This window comes from Galleria mellonella, unplaced genomic scaffold (genome assembly GCF_026898425.1).
Source record: "Galleria mellonella isolate WM207_F2 unplaced genomic scaffold, CSIRO_AGI_GalMel_v1 utg63, whole genome shotgun sequence".
In the NCBI taxonomy this organism is placed as follows: domain Eukaryota; kingdom Metazoa; phylum Arthropoda; class Insecta; order Lepidoptera; family Pyralidae; genus Galleria; species Galleria mellonella.
In genome coordinates, this window is record NW_026442130.1 from 7,952,590 (window position 1) to 7,971,858 (window position 19,269).

The 19,269-nt window shown below is 31.9% G+C and overlaps 1 protein-coding gene across 1 annotated transcript in view; it reads left to right on the forward strand.

The window, feature by feature from the left end:
- Positions 1-4,275: 4,275 nt before the first annotated feature.
- The window catches only part of LOC113521818 (thrombospondin type-1 domain-containing protein 4-like), a 147,913-nt gene continuing 132,919 nt past the window's right edge, over positions 4,276-19,269 (forward strand). The window contains exon 1 of the mRNA XM_026907471.3: positions 4,276-4,475. The gene's annotated coding sequence lies outside the window, so the exon portion shown is untranslated. The remainder of the gene's footprint in view (positions 4,476-19,269) is intronic.

Below are 19,269 nucleotides of genomic sequence, written 5' to 3' on the forward strand. Positions count from 1 at the left end.
GCTTGGGTACTTCTGTCCCATTCGTATTTCTACCGTGAAGCAGTCGTGTTTACATGGCTGTGTTTCGCTTTGAAGGGTGGGATAGGGCGTGAATTTGCTGGGTACAGAGGAATAACACCTGAGTCCTCAGGAATGGCAACGCATGGGGGGTATCATGGGCGAAACAGTACACTCTGTTATGTCCATGGTACTGTTCATGTCTATAGGCGACGGTTACCATTTTCCATCAGGTAGGCCGTCAGCTTGTTTGCCATTCTAAGTAGTATAAAAAAAAATTGAATTGGGGACTTTGTTCTTTTTGAAGTCGTTCGAAAATTTAGATCATCCGTATATATTTATGATGATCCTAAATTTTTGTTGTATTTTGATTTATGTTTCTTTGAGAAGTGTTTAGTTTAACCATTAGAACACAGTTATATAAGTGTAATGATATTGATTTCAACTTATTCAATATTGGCAATGACACCGCATTAGAGGTATCATAGACATCACAGTGTATTTTGAAAATATCCATGGTACTATTCGTGTCTATAGGCGAGATCCCATTAACATGGGCTATCTACTTGTTTGCACTTTTAATTATCATAAAAATAAATAGATTTTATATATATAATACGGTAGCAGTAGATATAGAATCATAAACAGGTACACTATTGACCGATTAAGCTTTGACTATGACATGTTTCTCTTTAGTGGCTGAAAATGGAACGGTAATCCCATCTGTGCTATTTGTATACGGTGGCGGGGTACCGATGAGAGACGATAGGTGAGGATGAAAGCAGATCAGCTAGTCCATTGTGAAGAATTGTACAAGAATTTACCACAATCGTTTCTTGGGGGATCCGCGTGGAGGTCCGCCAGATAGTCTGTATTGTTCGCAATGAGACTGCTAGATCCCATTATTAACACCCTTTTTCTTCTACTATGGATATGGCGTTACAAAATAGGTATGTTTTTGCACATGAAATATACATAAAATTGTATTTTATTGTTGTATAAGATAATAACAGTACCTAAACAACAAAAGCAATAACTAGTATTTCAACCAAAACCTATATTTATAAAACCGTTAAACTGACATACCGTTGGATCTTATTATTATGCATTCTTAACAGAGTTATATTTACAAAACAACACGGTTTCTTATGGTATTGCCAATAAGTAAAAATCGATGTAAATGTAAATGTCGGTAGGGGCCGCCCTAGACGGATGTATGTTGACCAAATAGGCGACGTGCTGAAGAAAGGCCAAATAAAAGTACCCGTAACCGGCGAGCGTGTATGAAAAGATTGATGAAAGTGGAAGAAGCGAAAGAGGTTTGTTTGAATCGAAGCATTTGGCGTTCCATTGTTTCTGCCTACCCTAGTGGTGACAGATATGTATGTATGTATAAATCGACTCAGCCGTATGGTCCTGGAATAAAATAGGCCACCCCTTCCTTTCTCGTGGGTGTCGTTAGAGGCGATTAAGGGAGGGCGAGAGAGTGGTAGCAGCGTCCCTCTTACAATATCTCTAAAGTCTAACTGCGATTGCCAATGCGCCTGCCAAGCGTGGCAACTACTGACAAAATTGGAATAAACGGTGTTGGGGCAAAACTCGATGTTTTTTTTTGCTTTGATTGATATTATGTATTGTTCTTTATTTTGTCATTGTTTGTTTACCGAAATAAATGGACCCCTCCCCCCAAGGGGGAGGCACAATTTAGCTATAACAATTTCTGATACAATTAGTTCTTACAAATGATGCATAAGAGATGTCATCTAACTTGGAACAATTTATGAAATCCATGACTTTATTAGTTCCTCATATGTAAAATTAGATACTCTATGGTCCATAGACGACGTCTACTACTTTCCAAATGTTAATTTGTTTGCAATTCCTATACTCGCATAAAAAAATACGTGCCAGTTGTCATTAGATTTCTCATTTTCCAAGTTCCGAGTCATCTGCGAGTGGCGCACAACCAAATATTTGTATGCATAAGACGAGATGTTCGCGTGGGTGTTCGTAGTATCTCTATAGTAGCGGTGAAACAACACTGTTTAAAGACTAATAATTATGCAATGATGTTGTAGTTAGTGTCTTTAGAATACCAAATACCTATATGTTCAACAATTAGGAGTCATCACCAAACTTCGCTACATTTAAATCGCCTATGAGCACCCATAAATAGACTACCTATTTAGTCCTGTTGTTTTTTGGGTTCCTTATTTCCAAGACATAAACGGTGTCTAATCTTGTAGGTGAACAGTATTTTATCAAGATTTTTTTTTAAATATAGAATGGGCCTAACTGTAACATACTCGTACTCGTTAGAAAGGATATATCATTTTCTATAAACATGAACAGCATATATTGTGAAAACCTTTTGTTACTCTTGTTGTTGCTATTCTTAAAAAGTAATTTGTAATTTTTTAATACGACACTCATATCTCACTTTTCATTTTAAATACAGCCATTGCAAGCATAATTGCATAGGAATGGAAAAAGTGGATCCTTTGAACAAAGTCTCCCTCTGGTAGTACTTCAAGAGTAATTTTTTCTCACCGATTTATATGTACTTTATAGAAACTGAATGAAAAATTTATTAAAGCTATAGACAATAAAAAAAGAGTAATTGTGTGGAACCCTTAGAGAGGAATATTTGTTCCCACTTGTAAATTTTTAGAATGATATGGATTGCCACAACGTATTGAATATAAATACGTTCAATTAGTAAATTATTCGTAATGAGTATGTGAGTAGATAAGCTGTCGCTTATTGTAGGCCGAATTCTGGTGCGTATATCGATAGTGATTCACATATGGCTTAATTAAACTAAGCCCTAAGACATTCCCATAAGGTTCAATATAATCAGGAAAATAGGGATAAGGGCACAGTATGTCAGATGAATAACGAATAATTATGTGTTTAATCGAACTGAGAGGCCTTTATTTTTATAATTGTACTTGTGGTTTAATGTTGCGTGACAAAAGTATATATTAATTGGGACTATTATAAGGCCATCTTTGCTACGAATGGCAATGTTACGGATCAATAATTGTGTATATATATATATATACAATATATATTTTTTAAAGTCTTTTGAAGGGTTTTTTCTATATAATACTGATGGCAGAGATGTGCATACAATTATTAACAGCGGAGACTACAATGTTTGTCGGTATTCGACTTATGTTTATTAGAAGAAAAAATTAACAATAATTTATCAATAAAAAAGAAAATTAAATTAATAATAAACAAATTATTAATACCATATAGATATTAAGTACCTGCTTTACGTTTTAAAAATACTTACATATTATCAATTTACCATAATATTACTGCAAGAAAATAACAAAAATAAAATGAGCGCATAAAATCATGTTTTCTCTCGGATATGAACTGAGACATTGACGGATTGGTGGGAAATGGGAAATTTCAATCAAATGACACTGTTCTCACACTAAATTGGGACGGGCTGTAGCTACTCTTGGACACGTGAAATGGAGTTTTCACGCATCAATAACATTCAATGTTGAATGGAATGCAAAGTTTATCTAATTATTAGCTATTATGTAATAATTATTTGTTAAAAAAAGAAACTAATTTATTTGCTAATAAATAGTGATTTTATTGTATTATTTTGATGCTTATAATTTTATTTTTAATAGTAACGTTAACATACAAATGTAACTTTCAAATTAGTAATTTAGTAATTTTCAAACCTCAAAAAAAAACAGAAATCAAAAATAAATAAATATGTATTATGAAATTTGTGTAAAAAGTGTAAATTATTTTAAATCACATAAACTTTGCTATGTAAATAAATTATAAAAAATAAGAAAATAAAATCACTATGTAGTAAACCAATAAAATATCACTAATTCTTTTTACACACAGCAAACAATAAATTTTTAAAGACTTAATTTACTACAAACATTTATTAATTATTCGGTATTTATCTATTTAGCACTATTGTATACCTACATACCTATCTGATCACTGTTGAAGGTTATAGCTTATATGGATAAAAATAGCATCTAATACTTTTCGTAATTGAAACTCTGGGCTGATCGCCAGGGATCCCTTGAGATCAATGTCTAGGAAAATACCGTTCACAAAGTAGGTGAATATAGAAAAAGGAAATGCGTAATTTTGTCATGCGCACTTTATTTTTAATTGGACTACATATGGTATTTTTTCGTTTTATTTTTAATACAGGTAAAGGAAGCTGGGTACAGAGTTACATACAATAGTAGAATACTATTTGAACTATGTGCCGTGCTTGGTCATACAGCGGCATAGTCGATATCTAAGCGCATTGCCGCTCGGACGTGCTTTGGCTACGTCACAACGGCACCGGCACGCGGTCCGCGAACGCACTTCGTAAAAAGAAAACTTTTTTTTTGCACAGTTTACACAAATATTTTGCTTTTACTAAAATTGTGGATGAGTGAATGATTTACCCCGATATTGGTAACTTAATAATTCAGGTTGGTATAGATTTACGTGTATGTTCCTTTGAGCCGTGTTTTTTTATTGTATTTCGATATGTGTACTTATATTTTTTTTTAGTGGTATATAAAATTTTTGTACTAAACCAATTTTGTTAAAAAAATGGATGTATGATGGAGTACATGTATTTAACCTTAACCCTTTAGCGTTGTGCCTATTTAAAATGAAATATACTTGATAACATTTGCTCTATTTCCTTATAATGTTACAAAAGTCCGTTGATACGTTTCTACGATTTGTAATATTTGATAACAACATTTTTTTTTAAAACAAAAATTTTTATTAATAAAATATAGAGCAAAACAAATCTATAAATCAATTGGATTAACGCTTGATTTATCTAATTTAAAGCATTAATTTAATTAACTAGATCACATAAGTAATAGGATTCATTCATTAAAATTGAAATTTATGCAAGCGACCATTGGTGCGCTGACGGCGATACGTACTCGTAACTAGTCGTTATTTTTTATCAATACTACGTTTTTTTCGATCAACAACTTGATCGATAATGAATCAATTTTATTTCGCAGATATCAATTAACCTCTACTTACTTTTATTCCACATCGTTCAACACAACTGATGAGAACTTGACAACTGAAAAAAGAAACTCCTTTTTATATTATTGTTGGCGGAGACACGGTTACTTAAGATAACGACTTAATAAAGCTTCTAATGTTGTTATTAAGCGACCCACTAATCAAACAACGTATTCTATATTTCTTGTCGTATAAGATAGCATCGTATTTATGCAAATATTCGTTCAAATAACATTGTAGACTGCTTGTAGCTTTAAAATTTTCAGCCTTTGAATTATTTTTGTATTTGTATACAATACTAACTATTATGACTTCACTCGTGATCGTATCATAACGTTTAGTAACTTATAATTCAAGAAATGAGCTATTAAATGCAAAAAGAAATTTTTCAAATCCGACTTTTAGTTCTAGAGATTAACGCGTTCGAACAAACAAACTCTTCCGCTTTATATATTAGTAATACAGATTAAATAAAGCTTAAAAATAATTGGACACATTGAATTTATTTTTGATTATTCGAAGGTGTAACTTCTTAATATAATTAGATGTATAGGAGTAAAGTAGAATCAAGTTTCTAACTACAATGTCATAGTTTGACTATTGGATATTATCCAAATAGTGATAAGATATTATTATTATTATTTTATATTGAATACTATTATTCAAACTGTTTATAGGTTAGATTTAAAACTGTATTCATGTATATGTAAATTTTAGTTGTAATTATGTAATGTAATTTACGTATTGTAAAACTTAAAATAAATATTTAAAAAGAAATTTTTAAAATTATATACAATGAGACCTAAGCTTTTTCGGTACCAAAATAAGTATAAAAAATGTTAAATAAATTACGAAATATTATTTAATAAGTTTTCAGAAACAATATCCCAATACTGTTAAACTTAAAATAAAGAAATTTTAATTAAATTGTGGGCTGATCGCCAGAAATCCCATGAGAAACAATATCTAGGAAAATATTGTTAACGAAGTCGAAATATTAAATCTAAATGTAAAAACTCTAGCTAACTATTATAATTTCCTACATATATCATTATCACTATCATCATTATGGTAATGATAATGGAATCTATACACACCTCGTTACGAACCATAAGTCTCGTCTTCATCATATCAGCTGTTAACTGACCATAAGCCTCCACCATGAAGGGGGATTTTGCCAGTAGTTGCCATGCTTCGCAAATATCACAAGCCTAACTGCAGTTGCTAACCCAGGCAAATTAGCAACCGCGGTTTGTGATGTTTTAAGAGGGACGTAAGAGGGAACATTAAGTCCCTTAGCTGTGTGGTTCAGGCAAAGAATAGCAATTATATAGCAACTCCTTTCTTCCCGTGGGTGTTATAAGTGATGTCTTATAAAACCCTAAATGAATATTTTATTTTTTAATTCAATTAAATAAAAATAAGTAATATTATCCAGTTAACATCACACTATTAATTAGGCAATAAGTAATGGGATTTCATTTCCAGGTTTCTTTGACCTCATCTTAGTGTTATAATATTTACTAAGTACCTATCTTATTTATCCTTATGAGTGAAGTTTATGTAGAAACACCACAGGAAGAAAAAGCTTTCCGCTATTACATAGAGCTACAAACCGTTCGTCTTACAAAGTCCATTGTTTACCAACAAAGAACTCTAATAAAAAACATAACTCAGAAAAAAAAACATAGCTATCAATGACACGGTTCATAGGTTTTCTTCTTTAACGCTTCTTGAGATTAACGTGTTACGTATAAGGCTTTATAGACAAACAAACACTTACAGGGGGGAGAAGGATTGTTAGTAATGGGTACTTTAATCCCCATTGCTATCAATATAACCTGTCACGTCGACCTCCACGCGGTTCTTCCTAGAAACCATCGTGATTATTTATTGTAAAATTCATCGCAAGGGGCTAACTGACTTGATTTCCTATCATTCTACACTGGTGCCCCGTTAGTGTATATCGATAGTGCTGGTAGGGTTACCATTTCATTAACGTCCATTGAAAAAAAAAAACAAACACTTTCTAAACCTACAATTTTTTTCTAAACTAATACATTTTATCTTTTGCGATCCATTTATATGAGATTTATTTAAGTTTTCTAAAAATTTCCACACTGTCTACTTTCATGTCTAATTTAATTTTATTTCATTTATTTATTTTGTGTGTAATAACTATGCTATTAACACCCCACTATTGGGACAAATCTCTTCAAAAAAGTAAGATATAGCTTGCTTTTCTCAGATTATCCAGGGAATTTCTTCTCTTGCATTATTGTACACATATTGTATTGTATTGTACTTTGCTCTCTTAGTCACCTTTTATGAAATTGTGAATCGGGAACGGAAAGTCTACCTTAGTAAGTGTAACTTTTTTTTCTGCTGAAAGCTAAAGGTTACCGGTTAGTATTAGTAAAGTTAATATTCTTGTTAATATTTTAAAAGCAAATATTTGACTAGACCAGAATAAAATTAATCTCTGACAACATCAAATGCAGTTCAATTAAAAAAATATTTAATTATCATAATAATATAGATTGAGTGACCTATAACATAGATAGAAGTTGCACATATCTACTTAATCACAAAGTTTCTATTTATTAGTAGTTCGTAAGTTATCTTTGACTAGCTCATCTATGTAAATTTCAGCGATTACTCGGACACTAAAAGAGCCAAGGCTATGATGAAATAAAGGAACTTATTTTTATAATTAAAATATAATATTAGTAAAGATGTAGGTAGATTATAAATAATAACATTATACTAATATTAATAAGCCATATTTTTTTATTGACATAATAATTGACATGTTCATCAGTTGGAAAATTTCGAGGTCAAAGAACCTTTTAACATAATATAACTACTAAAATATATAATTAATGAGTACAAATTAAGTTTATCTATCCTAGATAACAAAAGAGCCGGAGAAGATATACTATTTGGAATAGATCAACATATTAATTAGGTAATTATCTAAATATATAAGGCAATTTTAATCTAGAGTACCGCATTTTATATTCTTGTATTTTCGAAAAAAAAAATATGTAGAGTGGATTTATTATGAAGTTGTAGATAGAAAAATAATCGAGTACATAGATAAAATAATTTCGTAACATTTTATTGTTGATCTTAGGAGTATATAATGTTTGTCTAATTGTCACAAATTACTCGTGTATATTGAGTATTAGTCGTGTGGTACCGGCATAGAATAGGTCACTCCTTCCTTTCCCGTTGGTGTTGTAAGAATTGACTAAGGAAGGGCGAGGGATGAGCAACAACGCCCCTCTTAAAACATCTCTAAAGCCTGACCGCGGTTGCCAATCCGGCTGCCAAGCAGGGCAACTACTAACAAAACCAAGGGGGAGGCACATGTATAGCAGTGGACAGTTAAAGTCTGATATGATGATGATGATGACTTGCCTATAACAAAATGAACTATTACATAATTATAAAGTCAGCTATATTTTAATTAATATTATACATGTGAAAGTGAGTATATTTATTTGTTTATTAACACTTGGTGGCTTAATCGATTGTCACTAAATTCGTCAAATATGTGCTTTTGGGATGGAGAAGGGTATATTATTCCGATCATGCGGACAAAGTCACGAGTAAATACTAGTAAGTAATATGAAAATAATACTGATTTAAAATACCAAAGCTTAAAGTTTGGAGAAGTATTAATGAGTTTTACAATTTTAAGGGGCCATTATACAAACGGAGTTGATTCCAAAAAAAAACAACAAATGAAATCAATTAACATTGTTTGAATATATTGGCAAGTAGACTGTATAATAGAAATAAAATAAAAAAAAAAAACATACGAAGAAAACCAGCTCTTGAGTCTTGACAGTAATGGTAACAAATAGTAATAAAAATAAAAATTTTATTACCTACTTTTGGTTGTCACTAGATTTTAGTGACATTTATAAGATTTTATAGTTCAATCAAGTGTCTAGTTATTTAGTAAACAAATAATAAGAAGCGAAATAAATATTTCTGGACTAAAATTTCGTACAGACATACTTTGGAGGTAAAATGATTCGCAACTCGACTAAATTTCTGAAGTAATTTTAAGATGTATTTTTTATTTTCTGCTATGTTGAAGTTAGGTGTTTTTATTCAATATTCCTTTATTTAGTGTTATGCTCTTTATCGATCATATATATCTAGTATATTTCCCGAATTTGTTCGTGAAAACGTGTCTAAGCTATAAATGTAAAGATACAAAGAAATAAACAGATTATTTTAGGTTTAATTGTTTATTATCAAGGATTTATGGTTACGCGCGTGCGTACCGGACATTGTTTCTATATCTAAAGTCTTCGTGCAATTAAATGTTCTTTTTTTATCGTTGGCGCCATTTATAAATAACTATGGCAAAAATAATGTAGTAGATAATTTTAATTCTTACATATTGACTTTTAGAAGGGATTAGTATCTTCGCAATTCTTCAAGTAACAATTATTTGCATGAATCAAATTTTACTCGTATTTAACGCATATAAAATATAGATTTTGGTAAATATCTAGCACTACAATACATACAGATGCATTAAAACGTAATAATATTCATTACGGTTCATTAGTCTTACTACTGGGAATGAGTCTCTCTTCACAAGAGGAAGATATTAGCCTACTAATACCACGCTAGTCAAACGATTTGGTATAGAGTTGCATTTCGAGTTTTTCTTCTCTTGATTTTTTTATACCACAAAGGTAAGAAACAAGCCCATGTGATAATAAACGATCACTGTAGCCTGGTTTTCATAAAATATGCTTTATTCTCTCAGTAGCCGTAGTAATAACCTCAGGATGTTCTCTTACAACATCTTAAGGATAAAAAAGTAGGATGACAGGTTGTATAGGTCCTAACAAATGAAGGTAATATAAATTGGACTACTAGGTATTTTCTGCGGCTTCGTCCGCGTGAAACAATACATAAAGTATCTTATGTGCTAAGTTAAAATATAACCTGTTCGTATACCAAATTTAATTTAAATCCAAAAGTAGTTTTGGCGTGAAAGAGTAACAAATTTTCATCCATCTATTCTTACAAACATTCGATTATTATATTATTGTTAAATGCGCTTCTTGTGCTACGTTTTGATGGAGTATAATTTGACATCACTTATGTTCATCCCTAACATGTCGTAAGAAGTGTTTAAATGAACACTAAAATACGCCCATTGTAAAAGAAATAAAACTCTAAAAAAAGCCCAGTTCAAAATAGTCAACATGAAAACGTTAATTCTATTACGGAAAAGATTTTTGCCCAGTAGTGGGGCGATAATGGATTGTTACGGTTATAATAAACACCATTGCAGACTAAATGCCTTGTACAATGCATTTGATCGTTAACACGATACAACAAACGCAATCTGTCATCAATCGTTGCATGCCAGTGCAGTCCTGTGACACGAATTAGGACCGATAACATATTATCGGCGGATAGTTTAGCTGGCTCGATCGTGTGATTTTTCTATTGGACTCCACACGTTATGTAGGTTGCATTCACGACGCCGATAAGCGTATACATTCACGCTTTTCATATGTTATTGGTTATTATACTTCCGCATTCTTCTTTGTGTGGTGACGTTTTTTTTTATACAACTTAGAATGGCAAACAAGCCGATGGTCTACCTGATGGAAAGTGGTAACCGTCGCCTATAGACATGAGCAGTACCGTGGATATAACAGGGTATACTGTCTCGCCCATGATACCCCCCATGCGTTGCCATTCCTAAGGACTCAGGTGTTATTCCTTTATACCCAGTAAATTCACGCCATATCCCACCCTTCAAACCGAAACACAGTCATGCAAACACAACTGCTTCACGGTTGAAACTCAAATGGGACAGAGGTACCCAAGCAATCGACTTTTGTACAAAGTCTCCCTCTGGTAGACGTTGTAGTAATGCAATATATTTCATCCCCATAAATGAATAAGACACTGTATTCTTGAGAAAATGTTCAGTTTTACTAGTAGAATACTGTCTTCAAAGGATACTCATGACTTCGTTTGTGTTTTTTTTTTATTGAAACCTTTTTTTTTTATTGCATACGTGCCTATATATCAGCGTAGATATTTTTAAAGTATTCATGTCGTGATAATATATTTTTTGAGTAAGATGTTAAATTTTAATAATAAAACGCTCTCTTAAAAGATTCTTGTAAATCAAAGGATAATTTGACTTTAGAAAGCTATTACTACATATATAGTAATATTTTAATAATAGATCTTTGGAGCAAATTTTAATAATTTAAGGTTTCTAAAATAATATATTGAAATATTATCAAAACTAGATAGAGCGGGTTATGGTAATAGCTACGATGTAGTCTCTTTGTGACTAATGTAGTTTTAGTCGATATTAAAAAGAAAATTGCAAAGCTAAAGTTCCCTAATAAACATTTTAATGTCATCATTATTTTCATATAGGTGCATTATATTAGTATATGTAAATTAAATAATGTTTGATGAAATTAGCAAATAATAGATGGGCTTATAAATATTTAAAAATTAAAAAAATATATACAAACTATTTTTCTTATTTATTAGTGAGAAAATACTTCAATAATAAAATAGTATTTATTTACATTTTGAAAAATGCAGACATATTCATAAACATATGAAATGACACTGTATATTTCATTATATTAATATAAGAAATATAAGAACAATACCGAATCAGAACTAATGGATAATTGTTTATAAATTTACACGAATGTATTTTTAGCTTAGTGCTAATTGGAAAGGAGACAGCAGTGAATTGAAACGCTTAAATTGCTGCAAGATTACGTAACGGGTCGTAAGAAGCACACACACGCAAATGGTACACAACTACAGCCAGATGTGACATTGTGTAATTTTCAACCGACTCCAAAAAGAAGGTTCTCGATTCTTTTTTTTAATATTTATTCCCTCAAAACTTTGTCAGTTATAAACTCATTTGAATTATTTTTATTAGTAAGGATATATACTTAAAGATTCGTTCGATAAAAACTTTATCAAAATCGGATTTAACAGTTTAGTTTTGAAATCAAAATAACTGATTTAGCCATAATTGAAGGCTTATTTTTGTGAAACGCACTCTTAAATTATATGTACAATATTCAGGACAGCCATGGTTTTTATACACGTATGGAATGAATATGACATTACATGTAGGTATATGCAACAAAGCAAACAATAATCAAAAACTATAAACATATTACGACTAAGTTCATAAAGTTCTTATTATACATACATGTATATATATATATATATATATATATATATAGACAATGGTCAACACTTTTCATCGTAAAAAAAAAACATAAAAGGAAATTTAGTACACGGTCAAAATTTCCCTTATTTATGTAGGTCATTAAAAGCAATATTACAAAAATTATTTATTTGTAAGCACGACCGATAATATATCCAATATGATTACAGTTTTCATCTCATGCAAGTAGTTCAGATATATAATGTTGGACTAAATACTGGTTGTCACAGCAAGTATTAATTTTTTAGAGGAAAAGAAATATTTTATATATTATATACATACATATTTGTCACGTCTGTCTCCCATTAGGGTGGTCAGAAGCAATGGAACGCAAAATGCTTCGATTCAAAAAAGCCTCTTTTACTTTGTTTATATTCATTAATTTTTCATACACTCTCGCCGGTTACGGGTATATTTAATTTGGCTTTTCTTCAGCACGTTGCCTATTTGATCGACATATGTCCGTCTACGGCGGGCCCTTCCGACATCTCCATTAAATCTTGCTCGATAAATCTGTTTCGTAATTCTTCTTTCATCCATCCTTTCCAAATAATAACAACAATAATGAATATTTTATAATTTAGTTATTTTAGATGAAAACCATAAAAAGACGACGTGCATAAATATATAAGTAGACTATACAGAAATCTATTGTATTATACGTACGTATACGCAAATACGAGTTGTATTTCATTATTTTTACTCAATCTATTTGTTTACGTCGAGATGAGTAAGAGAGTACGATAACCCATTTACGCGCGCTTATCGCACTAAATAGAATTTTAAATACATACTGTGTTCAGTGCCGGCGGCGTTCTTGCGTATTACGACAGATCTTCAATGGAGCCACGTGATTATTATGTTGTACAGAAACTGAATCCGAATTATGTTCTTCTATTTTCATCAACATAATTTATTTATTTCATCAACTGGATGAGCTTTACGGTCTCCCAATATGCTCACCCAGGAATGCATCAGTACAATAAAACATATAAAAGGAATGATATAAAAAAAAAAACTCAAATATAAATAACATTAGAGTCTAAATCTCTGAACACAAACACTCTGTGGTCATCCAACAATATAGTGACGTGGTCGAAAATTCATATGTTCCAGTCAAGTATTCAATTTCCTCAGAAGCCAATGAAAATATACTGCTATTAATAATCGACTTCAAAATAAGGTAGTTTTTAATTTAATTGTTTTTAAGCTAGTTTTTATTGAGTTCAAATTACAATTGTAGTAATTCAAAACATTAGACAGAATCTCAATAGTAATTTAAGTAAATGACAAACTAAACATCCCATTCATATTTTAATTAGGTTTTTCTTCATTGTTTTACTTACAGAAAATTAGATAAAAATAATTTTAATATTAATATATGATTATTTATGCACAATGTTTCATTTAAATTCGTTCTATTTACAAATAACATAATTCAAGTTCTTACTGCTTGCATAATATATACATATAAACATACATATACACGTGTACCGCGTGGTACTGGCATAGAATGGGCTACCCCTTGTTTTCCTGTGGGTGTCGTAAGAGGCGACTAAGGGAGCTTAAAGGTCCAGATATGGGCAGCAACGTATTCCACTTAAAACATCACCAAAAGCTATTCTGCGGTTGCCCACTCGCCTGCCAAGCGTGGCAACTATTGACAAAACGTCCCAATAGGGTGAGGCTTATGTTCATAATTAACTAATTATATTCTAATTTGAAAATCAATCGATAACAGTACTGTACTGTAAAAGGTTTTTTTTTTAATGTACGTCGTGATGAATATACCTGAAATTCAGCACAATGGAATTCCATTGTGCTGAATTCCAGGGAGGATCACGAGGAGGTCGACCTGACTGGGTATATTGCTGACTATGAGACTAACGTTTTACGTTACTAACAATCCTTCCCTCCCAGGTGAAAAGTTAGGATAGGGTCATCTAAACTATTGTATACATCTATCCTGGCCAGAGCGCCTGTAAACTTAAATTCTCTAATCGGTAGATTAGTATTCTTTTTTTTTTACATTGCCTGCCTATTCAAATTTACAAATATTATGGGGATGGATATATGGATTGTTAGTAATGTGGATTAGCAGTTCCATTGCTAGCAATATACTTTGTCAGGTCGACTTCGACGTGGTCCCCCTGGAAACCACTGTGCTTAATACCAGGGATATTCATCACGATGGGCTAACTGATCTACGTTTTCATTCTCACCTATCATCATTTACTGGTGCTCTGCCAGCGTATACCTTTAGCGCAAGCGGAGGTACCACTCCATTGTCGTCTATTAAAAAAAGTTACAAATATTGCTATGGATTCGAAATTTTCTTTTCACATAGATATCTCTTTCCTTAGTGATTAATACATTACTGGATATTTCGAAATCCTTACATAAAGATGTTTTGGTTCACCATGACCGGAATTAGACTGAAATGGTGTCAAATCTTATTGTAACTACAGTTGTCTAAGCGGTTGCTGTATTTTAAAACATCTGATTAAACATAACTGACGTTAACCGATACACATGCTAAATATATGACTATTTAAAGACATGCTAACGATTCATTATTCTTTTATAATGTAATACAACTAGTATTAAATTATTTAAAGGTGAATTATTACTTAATTCTGTTATAATCTTGTACAATATACATATGGAAATAAATCTATTCAGTTTGAAATGTGAAAAGTATAGTATAAATTAATTTTATAGAAAAATAATGGTATTTTAATATGATTATTATTTATGGTAACATACCGTTTCGTAACAAATTATAGAGAAGTTAATCCATATTATTTGAATGACGGTTACAAGCTGAACTCAACATTCGATTATGCGTAATAAATCCACTCCTACGTATATATACCTCTACAGAGATAAATTATTTACATATTTTGAAGATACTGTTTTACTAGTAAAACTGATCATTTACCCGAAAAAAAAAAAACAAATTTTAGAGTTTTCCGTACTCATTTTACAGCAGTAGGTGCCGTGTTAATATGGGTTTACAATTTTTTGTCGATTTTCATTATTTTTTTCTCAGGCAACTTTGAATGACAAACAAACTGATGTCCCACCTGATAGAAAATGGTAATCGTCGCCTATAGATATGAACGGTACCATGGACATAACAAAGTACTGTATGACCCAACTCATGTCACTTAGAGGAAAACTTTTAATTTCATTTACGGAACACTTCCAAAGGCTTGATGTCGACTTTACCCTGTTCTCGTAGTATAGAATATTTTATTTGCTTTGAATGAATGATACATAGTTCTTATTTAATAAGTAAACAGTTCTTTTTTGATGGGTGAAAATGGTATCGTAACCCCGCCTGCGCTAACGGGATACGCTGGCGGAGCACTAGTGAAGGATGATAGATGAGAATGAAAACAGGCCAGTTAGCCCATCATGATGAATTCATCAGGAATTAACCATGATAGTTTCTAGGGGGAACCGCGAGGAGGTCGACCTGGTTGGGTATATTGCTAGCAATGGGATTCTCTGTCTCCATTACTAACAATCCCTTTCCCCCCAATAAGTAGACAGTTCCATATTCAGCTAATATTAAGCATGCAAATTAAAGTTTTTGTATCTGTATTTAGAATAAGCAAGCTGAAATGGCAATGGGCTGGTCACATAGCTCAAAGAACTGATACCGTGCGGGCAAACGTACGGACGAACTCCCTACTAGAAGGAGTGACGATCTGAAATGCATTGCAGGGAGTCAGTGGATACAGGTAGTTGAAGCCCGTTCTTTATGGTGGTTTATGGGAGAGGCTTATGTCCAGCAGTGGACGAATAATGACTGAAATGAACGACGAATGTATCAGTATTTGTATTTTATACGTAATAATGATAGCAAGATGAGACAACGATGTCATGATATCACTGACTGATTACGTATAATCATTACTTGTTAGGAAACCTTTTATCTAAGTGTGTAATGTTTTCCTATGAGTTTTCGTACTTGTACGCTTTTGTCTGGGTTATCTTTGCGTAATTACTCGCAGATATGCACAATCTGTGCTATATAGGCTCGCTAAACATAAACGTATCTTTCAACGGGAACTTTAAATAAAATGTTTATTATACTGGTCGAAATAATGTTTCCATTTATTTGTATATTATCGTATCATAAGGATTACATTAAACTTCCTTAACCCGTCTTTGCATAATGGTGGAAATTTCCATCATAACATTGAATGCCCAAAAATTATATAAAAGAACAAGTTCACTTCAAGTTGATCGTGTCTGGATACCTTTTTAATGTTCATTGCAGAAAAGAAAACGTAGCTGTCGAATTTATTCTTTTAACCATTTTTACTTTAATTTTTAATATTAATTATATCGCCTTGATTTATTTCACGAATAAAAAAATCATGCAAAAAGGTCTTCCTTACAGGTTAACGATATTAAGAAAAAAAGAGCCAAAACAGGTGTCGTATTTTTATTACGAACTCATTTATGAAGCTAAGAAAGAGTAAAACAGTTTACTTTCCCAACTTCTAAAGACTTTCGGAAGTAAATTCTATTTTGAATTATAACAAAACTTTACAACAAAATTAAGTTTTAGTCCACCCTGGAAAATCTATTTTTTTCTGTATTGTATTTCTATATTTGGAAAATATTAAACATATATTTTTAGATGATTGGGCAAAATTATAAATCTAAAATGTTTAAGAGAAAGTCATCTTTATATATTTTGTGTGTTAAAGTAGTTAGTACAAATAGCATTCTTGTATTACATAGTATACACTAGACCATTATTATCAGGACTTTTGTCAACGTCAAACCTTCGACTAATTTGACAACCCTATTAAGAGACTATTCTTATAACGGTAAACATTATTATCCGAGTCAATTCGTAAAAAAAAAAAAAAACAATATTTATTATGATATAGATAGATGTAATATTAATAAAACTCAACGGGATGTCAGGTTGTTACGCATGTCAAAGTATAAACAAAAAGATAAACAAAATGAGACAGGTGAAGATTTATGGTCATTACCGTCGGCGTTTGAATCGTTCACGCATCACGATCGAAAATATGTAGGGACTGTCGATGAAAATTTATTAAGACAAACCTCAAGAGCTTCCGAACGCATAAACAATGGAAGAAGATTAAAAACGTGTCAATATACAAATTGAAACGTCAAAATTATTGATTTGTTATAGCGCCTTGAGGTTACGGCAGTGAAATGTGCTCTTGTCGACTATATTCATTATTTAAATAAATCTAATTACTACTAGATGTATAGATAGAAAGTTTCTGGACGATCAGTGTAGGTATATATAATAATAAGGTGTTGAAACTTTAAACTAGATTATCACTATATTTGATCACTGTTGATTGTTACAAAAGCACTGCACTATCGCGTTAAACATACAACCCAATTACCACTTACTATAAAACAAATATTGATGATTATAATGATATTGATGATGATGATGTTGATTTGTTTTAACAAAGCTAAACTAGTTTAGAGAATCTAAGAAATGTAGTAACATAAATGTTATATTTTTAATAAAATTATATTTTGTGCGTAGGTGGACAAGGTTTTATGTTAAAACTTTTAAGGAAAACCCATCAAACGATGGTAAGAAACAAAACATGTCACGGTACATTAAAATTCTACAGGAGAATATAAATTATAGAAAATGATACTCGGACCTTGGTTTGATACAGTTAAATAGAACGCTCTTATCCATATGTAGATGATTTCGCACGACGACAAGATAGGGTTGCCACTTCTCTGTATTTAAAATTTATTTTTTATTTTATTTTAACCTCGTAAATTATTAATTTATTCATCATCTTCTTACCCTTATCCCAATTATTATTTGGGGTCGGTGTAATATGGTTTTATCCATAATATAAAAAGATTTGGCCTATAGTTTTCGACCGGCCGCCTGCCTGACGTCAACCCTCTTTGAGAATGCATTTGTTGGTGGTTTTCGTCACCTACGATATGGAGGAAAGGATTCAGGAAATAAGGAAGAGAACGTTGGAAATGCGTAAAGAAAATTTGTAAACGAGAGGAATAAGGGATTTATGTGGGAAAGGAAAGGGGGGGACACTGAAGTTGTGGACATTGCATACGGGTACGCCGTATATAGAGAAGAACACCCCTGACGCAGTTAACGAAGTTATTAATCGTTTTATTTTATTTTAAACTGAGGTAACTTTGAGGGTTATTATTTAGAAAATTTTCTCTCAAGGACCTTTTTATCTATGCACTGACACTAGAAATAAAATGTTGACAAATTAATATGATACACCAATACGATAGTAAATCTTATTTTTTACAAAAGTAATCACCAAAGTCACTCACACAAAAAACGAACGGAAATACTCCTTTTTAAATTCCCATATAAATAGTAACCATACGTAAGACGAGAAATGCAAATGGGTAGTGAGTAGTGACCACCCAGAAAACGGAGCCATCTATGTATGTTGGTGGAAAGTATTCACGGAAGACAAAAATAGAATGTTCGGACTGGCGTTAAGTTGACGCTGTCTCACCTGTCAAAGCGAGCCGTCTGGCTCGTGTCCGAGAGTACGATGACCAGTGGCTGATGATCGCGATTTATTGACAGTGTTGCCAGATTGAATATTTTTTCGGAATTTGAGGTAATAATTTTAGTGTCGGCGAAGTTTTAGAGAAATAAAATTGATTGAGAAAAATAGAATGGGTGTGGAGAAATGAAGGTATTTTTATAGCTTTAGTATTTATAAACCCTATGGATGTACTAGTCTGTAAATGTATTAATATGAAAAATAGGGGCCATCGTGAAGAACGATGTTTTGTTCGTCGTTTGTTTAATGGTTAATAGTAAAATGTAGTGAAAACTAGGCATGGATAATATGGATACCGATTCGATATCTATATATTGGTTTCCTCTGGGCATTGATGGCGAAAAAAGGTTATCACACATTTTGATATCGCCCATA